Genomic DNA, 9,330 nt, shown 5'->3' with positions numbered 1-9,330 from the left:
TCATGCAGGAGGTCATTGGTTCAAATCCCGGCGCCCCATATGGTCCTCTGTGCCTGCCAGGAGCAATTTCTGAGCCTGGAGTCAGAAATAACCCCTGAGCACTGCCAAGTGTGATCCAAAAACCACAAAAATAAAAAAATAAAATAAAAAAATATAAAAGAAGGGGCAGAGTGATAGCACAGTGGTAGAGCAGTTACCTTGCACATAGCCAACCTGGAACAGACCCAGGTTTGATTCCCTGCATCCCATATGGTCTCCTGAACCTGCCAGGAGTGATTTCTGAATGCAGAGCCAGGAGTAAACCCTGAGCATGACAGTATGTGACCCAAAAGAAACAACAACAAAAAAAAAAAAAGAAAGAGAAAGAAAGAAAGAAAGAAAGAAAGAAAGAAAGAAAGAAAGAAAGAAAGAAAGAAAGAAAGAAAGAAAGAAAGAAAGAAAGAAAGAAAGAAAGAAAGAAAGAGAGAGAGAAAGAAAGAGAGAAAGAAAGAGAGAGAAAGAAGAAAGAAGAAAGAAAGAAAGAAAGAAAGAAAGAAAGAAAGAAAGAAAGAGAGAGAGAGAGAGAAAGAAAGAAAGAAAGAAAGAAAGAGAAAGAAAGAAAGAAAGAAAGAAAGAAAGAGAAAGAAAGAAAGAAAGAAAGAAAGAAAGAAAGAAAGAAAGAAAGAAAGAAAGAAAGAAAGAAAGAAAGAAAGAAAGAAAGAAAGAAAGAAAGAAAAGAAAAGAAAAGAAAAGAAAAAAAGGTGTGTGTGGCTTTTTTTTCTTACATAGGCACAGCAAAAGATGGGGAAAATAGAAAGGAAAAAACTTTGGCCTAAAAACAGAGAGAATCTTCCTATGAAGCATCCTGTCATAAGACCAACAACAGGCTTCAGGCATAGTAACTATGCCTGAAAGGCATAAAGACTAAAAAAAAAAAAAAGACTACAAAGTCTTCCTTTGTAGTCCCAGTAAAAGTTCATCACAATCACAGTTGTCAACAGTGACTCATAAATTTTTGAGGGGGCATACTTGGCAGTGTTTGGTGGTCATTTCTATTAATGCTTACTGGACCATGAGGATTAAACCCAGGATTCCAGTATGCAAAACTTGCACTTGAGACTTTTAAATTATCTCTCAAGCCCCAAAAATATCTTTTCTTATATTTGACTTTCCCTTTTTGGATGGGGGTTGGACAAATCTTATCTTGGCTCTGTGTTCAAAAGTCATTTCTGGCAATGCTTGGGGACAATATGAAACCAGGAGGATTGCATTCAGGTTTGTCTCATGCAAAAAAATCTCCTTACCCACTCTCTGCCCCAAATCCTACTTACAGTGTTGCTTCTCTTTAAAAACGTTTTTGAGGGGCTGTGGTTTACAATACTGCTAATAGTAATTTCATGCATCCATCCTTCAACACCATACCCACAACCACAAAACCCAATTTTCTCCAACAAAGTCCCATATGTCCCTCCTGTTCTTCATCCCCACCCCAGACTTTAGATTCTTAAACTGTAGGTTGTGATCTAGTAACTGAATGTGGATGTTGTGAAAAATATGGCAACAGCAAAAGGTCCTGAACACTCAATGACAAAAAATTTAATTCAAAATTAACTGTAATAAATCTTGGGTGTTTCTGAGAGCACTCACCCATGTTGCATTTCTCAGGCAACACAGGATAGGAAAGTAGGAAGAATTCAAGAAGCCCTGCAATAGATTACTCATACTTTCTCTTATTTGCAATTTATTGAAGAAAAAATGTTATTTGTTCGGGCCAGAGCAGTGATGCAGTGGTAGGGTGTTTGCCTTGCATGTAGCTGACTGAGGACAGACCACAGTTCGATCCCCCAGAGTCCCATATGGTCCCCCAAGCCAGGAGCAATTTCTGAGCACATAGCCAGGAGTAACCCCTGAGCGTCATTGGGTGTGGTCCAAAAACAAAAACAAAACATTAAAAATGTCATTTGTTCTATAAGTTTTCCCATAATTTGCATTTTTTTGGATTGCCTATTGTTGATCTTGATTTCTTTTTTTGTTTTGTTTTGTTTTTAGGGCCACACCCGTTTGATGTTCAGGGGTTACTCCTGGCTGAGCCCTCAGAAATTGCCCCTGGCTTGGGGGGACCATATGGGATGCCGGGGGATCGAACCCCGGTCTTTCCTTATCTAGCGCTTGCAAGGCAGACACCTTACGTCCAGCTCCACCTCACCGGCCCCTGACCTTGATTTCTTATTTCTCCTGAGATATGGATGTTCAAAGGAGTTTTCATTGTTTGTAGTTTCCTAAGTGGTGATGTGTCCTCTCTGCTGCATCTACTCAGAAGGCAAAATCACATCCTAGTTGTGTCTTTGAGTGACCTGAGCACTGAGCAGTCATGTACTACATTTCTGTCTGCTCACCTCACTTTGCTCTCAGTCCTCCTCCTTCATGCATGTTTTCTCATAGGGCCAAAGAATTGATTTGGGAAAGCTTCTGGTGGGTCAGACAGTTCTGCTGTTCCTGCATGTCATCTTAGAATAGTAGAGACTAGGCAGGTCCTCATGGCCATTCCAGGGGTTGAAGAACCTTCCTTATTTTAAATCACTGGATTCCTAAGAAAGATCACTCAATTTCTTCATGCAAATTCTTCATTAAACTTAATTAGTTTTCAGGATGAGCATTCAATACAGATACAATATATGATAGAGCTGACCTTTCTGAAATGTTGGCAGCTCATTTTGTCTCTTATGTAATAGGAAAGGTTTGTTATTAACGTCTTCTAGGCCTTGTACTTACACAGTTTTATAGACTTTCTGATGTAAAAGTCTTTATCATTTTGTTCTTGAGCTTGTCAGTTCAATCCACATCAGAATTCTTTATTTCCGTTAATTTGTCTCATTGACTCTTTTACTTCCTGCAGGATTCTTCTTCTCTTTCGTTTGACAGTTCAAGCAGACGTACAGACAGTCCTGTTTTAGCTATGCTGACCCATCTATTCTTAGGAGATACAGGAGAAACCTGTTGCAGGTGGTGTCTGTAAGTGCTGGCAATATTTGCTTAACAAATATGCTTCTTATGAGATCAAGCTGAGTATCTACTGAGTTGATAAGAAAAGTAGAAGGGCAGCAAACCAGGCTCAGGTAGACAGGAGAGTCACTCTGGAAAGAAACTTATATGGAGTATGGACTATTCTAATGTTAGAAGAATCTTTGTCATTGATTTCTTCAGTGTTTTACAATATTTTGGTCTCTAGAACTATGAAAACAATAAATATTTATTCCAGGACTTTGTCAAACATAAAAAACTTATTCTACTTAATATCTTATATTTTCAAACTAGAAAAATATTAACTCAGACTGGAGAGATACGACAAGAGGTAAGGCACTCTACTTGCATAAATGTGAACCTGGTTTGATCTCCAGTAGTGCACATGGTTTCCTGGTCAGCCAGGAGTGTCCCAGGAGTAAACCGAATAGATGGTTTAGTGCCACCAACTAAATAATATGGTCCCCCAAATAAGTGAATTAATAAAAGCTTTTTTTTGGGGGGGGGCTACACCCGGTGACACTCAGGGATTACTCCTGGCTATGTGCTCAGAAATAGCTCCCTTGGGGGACCTAATGGGATGTCAGGGGATCCCACACAGTCTCTCCTAGGCTGTGTGTGGGGGCAAGGCAGACGCCTTACCACTTATGCCACTGTTCCGGCCCCAAAAGCTTAATTTTTAAAAAAAAATATTGCACCTGGCTTGAGAGTGAAATGCATGCTCACCTTGAGTTTGATCCTTGATATGTCATGGTTCTCTGAATACTAACAAAGTGTAGAGTCCCGATGACTCAGGCACCAAATCTTGGGGCTAAAGTGTGATGCAACACTCCAGAAGATTCTGGAATATACCCTAAAATAGTTGAACTGGTACCTTTTTTTTTAAATTACTATGAAAGGAATCAAATGCTATTAAGTTTAACACTTTAACCCAAGAATTGTAATTGCAGAGAATTGAAATTGCACTTGTAATACAAGTGTGCTCTGTGGGAAGCTTCTATTCATCTCTTTTATATAATCTAAACTGCAGCCTAATCAGGAACATATGGCCTTGTCCAGCATAGAAGAAGAAATATTTGAGAGCCAGCTTATATTCTAAATCAGACCTCAGTGCTGAAGTGATAGTACAGGGGTTAAGGCACTTACATGTGGTCAACCCTGGTTTGATTGTCATCATCACATATGGTTTCTGTACAAAGGGAGTGATTCTTATGTACAGACCCAGGAGATAACAGCCCCTTCTCCCAAAGCAAAGCACCACCACCAAAAAAATTATAAACTAGTAAATAATGGAGCTGAGAAATGCCCTACCTTCTGTGCTATCACTCTGACCCCTGTTGTATTGTTTACACCCAACAGTGCCCAGGGAAATGGTGCTCAGGGGTGGTGCTTAGGGACCATACATTGCTGGGGCTCACATTCAATTCAATTCATTGAACTCTCACCCTGGCTCAAAGCTGTTCTATTTACTTATTTGTCTTTTCAGGTTTTGGGGGAGCACACCCAAACCCTTCTCAGGAATAATTTCTGGTGGTTCTCTAGGACCATATTTGAAGCCAGGGGGATTAGTAAGATACAAGACAAATGACTTCCCTCCTGTTACTATCTCTCTAGCAGAGACTGCCTCTTTTAAACAAAGCCAGACAGTGCTCAAGTTAAAAAGTCAGTGGTGTAAATCAGAGCATGAACCACAAGAAGTGACAGAGACCTTGAATGAATCCAATGTTAAATGGGAACACACTGGAAGGATTCATCACACACTTGGCTCCTTGGCCACACACATACAGTAATATCTATCATGGGTCACCGCCCTGAGGATACTGGCCAAAATATGATGTGCTTTTGGATCAAATTAAAAATACATATATGTACTTTAGAAGTATGATTGTTTTATAAACCCAAGACATTAAAGTGATTTCAATTCTACAAGGCAGTCTGAGAACAGGAACAGTTTCATCAAATGGGTATCTTAAAGCTCTCTGACTGCCAAGACAGTGCCAAAAGGGAATTGGTACAGCCCACTCAGGGAAGCATTGTATAATGCCAAATTGAACTTTTCTTCTCCCCGCTCCCCACTAATGCATGTTTTGGAAAATCTATGCATGTATCCCATTGTATAGAGAACTTCAAAAGACCAAAGTGGTCCACTGCAGAAACCTCAGAATACTGTCTTGAGAATACTTCAAATAGTTCCCAAACACATCAGTATAAAACATCTGCACTGTAAATTAAAGATGCCAACTGGGTTGCCAGTAAAGGCAGAGTTTAATGCTCCCAGATGTTATTGTACAGTATCTATGATACGTTGGCTGAGTAGAATTATGCACATTTGTACATCGTGGTATTTGTTCAAAATGTAAATCTAGTCCCTGGAGGTATAACAATAGCAAGACTGAATAAATTGTCTGAAAAATATTCTCATTTTTTATTGTTAACATAAATGATGGGGGAAGGGAAAGAGCAAGAAACTAATTCTTATGTTAAATGTGTTTTACACTTCTAGTGAGATAGTATCTTCAAATTCTTAGTGAATACAGATCATAGTGGATAGGTTTTTGTTTCCCTTTTGTTTCTCTTTGTGGAGGTTTACACTTGGCAATGATCAGGAATTACTCCTGGCTTTGAGCTCAGGAATCCCTCCTAGAGATACTCAGGGGATATTATGGGATGCCAGGGATTGGATTAGGGTCAGCAGTGTGCAAGATCTTACTCTCTATACTATCTTTGTAGCCCTGAATAGCTTTTTAATTTGGTATTGAGAATTACCATTACCAGACTGAGAAGATGTCACAATATTCAATTTCTTAATTTCTTTCTAAGTATTGACATGATTAAAGCATGATATACATACAAAGTATTCTATATTTTTTTTTGTGGGGAAGCCTCTTGAATAGTGCCCAAAGGCCCAGGGGCCACTTCCAGCAACACTTAGCCAACTGATTTCGATGGATTAATTAATGGACCCACTAACTTACCCAGAGTGCTATTTGACCCTGCAGTGTAAAGAGTACTTCTTTTCTTTTTATTCTAGTTTTTGGGCCACACTCAGTGATGCTCAGGGGTTACTCTGGTCTGCAGGCAGTAATTACTCCTAGCAGGGACCAGGTGACCATACAGGATGTCAGAGATCAAACCCAGTTTTCAATGTGACTGGCAAGGGTCCTACTCACTATTGGTTCTGCCCTTGTCCTACATTTTAAAGACAATTAAATTGTACCTAATGTGATAAAAGCAAAAGTGAAACATGGCAATTTCACAAAATTCAAGAAGCTATGCCTACCATATTTTGGGTGATTTAGTACTTCATAGCATCCTACTCTTGTGAGAATGGTAGCAAGTATAGTAGCCCACACACTTATATTCTGGAAGCTTTCTCTTTCTTTATTCTATTTAGAGTAGAACTTAGTAGTAAAATCCAGAAAGTGCATTTAAAAAAAGTGGACAACTTTTCTGTACAGCAATATCTGAATTTTGTCTTGGACTAGTTCTTAGAGGACCATGTGGTGTTGGGTACAAATTCAGAATAATACTGTGTTCTACCACCTGATCTATTCCCTGAGTCCCTACAATGAGCATTTTGAAATACGAAATTATTTTGGTTACCCCCCAAACAATTTTTAATTATTTCAAAGATATTGAATTCAAAATGTCATTACTGAAAGCAGAGGGGCCAAAGAGAACACAAAGAACGCTTGCATTAGATGTCTAAATATTGACACTGCATATGATACCCAAGCACTACTAGATGTGGCCCTTGAAATGCCAGTGGCCTACCACTGGAAAAAGATCAGACAGGGAAAATTGTTATGTGTGAATGTTTTCTAAGTAATAAGGTTGAGGTACCACTTTCTAAATATTTTGGCATTGTGCAAAAACCTTGAAGGTAGGGAACTTATTTTGTTTTGTTTTTGAACTAAATTTCTTGATTTACAAAATAAGAAAGTTGCCGGGCGGTGGCGCTAAAGGTAAGGTGCCTGCCTTGCCTGCGCTAGCCTTGGACAGCCCGCGGTTCGATCCCCCCAGTGTCCCATATGGTCCCCCAAGCCAGAAGCAACTTCTGAGCACATAGCCAGGAGTAACCCCTGAGCGTTACTGGGTGTGGCCCAAAAACCAAAAAAAAAAAACAAACAAAAAACAAAAAACAAAACAAAACAAAACAAAAAAGAACCAAAAACAAAATAAGAAAGTTGGGTTCATGTAGTGTTCTCACCTGCTTCACTGTCAGAACCTCTTAATATCAAGTGTTTGGGTACTACTTTCTGAAATTGTCATTTAGATTGTGATCCAATTTGAGGACTGTCTGATAAACATTAGATTTGTATTTCTGAGCTCTGTTTCTTCTGTCTCCAACTCTCTATGGTCCTATGACTTATTTGGTGGTTGTCTTTTGATTGAAATCAGCAGCAAAAATAGTCTGCCCTGTTGCCCTATGCAAGTAGAATAATAACAAATTTAAATGATGCCTCATCAGTATGATTTGGAAAAGAGGAGAGATCAAACTAAGGAATAAGAGTGATGATAACTAGAGAATCTAGAGCTGGAGTTCTTAGAAAGCCTTCGTAGACTGGTCTGTATAAAAAGCTTATAAGGTTGGAGAAATGGACACAGAGACATATGATAAAATCTTTCCAAGGTAAAGTTATCAGGAACTTGGGGGCAGGAATATCCTACTTCTGTCTTGGAATAGTGAGTAAGTCAGTTTGACTGGAAAGAATTGTATTGTTATTTAATGAGTTTTTAATCCCAAATTGTGTATAGCAGTTTAGCTGTTATTTTAGTAAATGTGGTAGCTATTATTGCTATATTTAGCTAGCCTGCAGTACATCAGACTATCCAACTGTTTACAATTACTTTTATTCACCCTAGGGAAATTATTGATGTGTCTCAGATTCTAACATTGACACAGTGGAACAATTGACAAATATTTATTGAATCCATATAGTGTGCAAGTCTTTATGGGGTGTAAAGCTGGATTGGAAAGGTTCTTGCCCTAAGGGAGCAGACTCGTTATTGTCATAAAATGCCCTCAAGGAAGAAACGAAATAAAATACAAGATCGTTTAGCCCACTCAGCACTTTAGAAAAGAAACCTTCAGCAACTTACATTTTCATAAAATGATCTTATCTGTACCTATGATGAGAATGAGTGCCATGGCATAGAAAGGATGGTGCTCGGGTCCAGGTCACCTCTTCCCATCTTTATGACAGTGCTTATTTATCTTTCATTCTATACATTTCTACCTGGCATTCTGCAGGCTGTCAAACTTCAAGTTCTAACAAAAAATATCTCCCTAACATACCACTCTCATGTAATATTAACAAAGGCAGGAAATCATTTTTATGCCCACTATATCACAGAAAAAAAAATCAAACTCAAACTCTCTCAATCCAGCTCAACCCAACTCATCCTTTCACTGTCTCCTGAGTAAATGATATAATGAAAAAACAATCTGGTCACCAGCTCTGAAACATGGGCTCTGAGAAAAGGGCATGATAAAATGGGGAAAGATTATTTACAAGAATTTGTTAGAATATAAAGAAATTGTGGTACCAAGGGGTACATCTGTCTTGCTTTCTGTGATGTGACAGGACCTGACAGTACCTGACAGTAATTGTGCAACAGATATTTGTTAAGTTAGGGTGGAAACTTTTTCTAGCATATACATCATTTCTTTATAAAAATGGGGGAAATAATTTTGCCTCCGCTGAACTGCACAAAGTTTGACCCAAAGAGGAGAAAGTACTCCTTAATAAACATCTTAAAAGAGTGACAGTGGGGCTGAAGTGATAGTACCATGTTTAGGGCATTTGCTTTGCACACTACAGACCTGGGTTAGATACCGGGCATTCTGATTGGTCTCCTAAGATCTCCAGGAATGATAGATAAGTGAAACTCATTTAGATAAAGTTATCTTGTGTTTTTTTTTTTTAAAAGGTTTTGCACAATATATTGTAGTGAACTAAAGGAGATGACAATTACTTTGTTACACAATAATGATGTGAAATTTTGTATTTTAAAGAATGTCCTAAGGACTTACTGTAAGTATATAGAAATACAGTGAATTTGGGAACAAAACAATAGCATAGATGGTAGGGCCTTTGCCTTGCTACCAGAAGACCCAGGTTTGATCCCGAGCATCCCATATGGTCCCCTGACCTGCCAGGAGTGATTTCTGAGTGCAGAGCCAGGAGTAACCCCTGAGCACTGTCACTGTCTGGTGTAGCCCAAAATCTAAAAAAAGAAAATATAATGAATCATGTGAATTATTTGTGCTTGTTTCAGAGAACTCTATGACCTAAATTTGCTTAAACTCCTAAAAGTCTTAGCCTG

This window comes from Suncus etruscus, chromosome 5, assembly GCF_024139225.1.
Source record: "Suncus etruscus isolate mSunEtr1 chromosome 5, mSunEtr1.pri.cur, whole genome shotgun sequence".
NCBI lineage: Eukaryota > Metazoa > Chordata > Mammalia > Eulipotyphla > Soricidae > Suncus > Suncus etruscus.
This window is presented reverse-complemented; position numbering follows the sequence as displayed.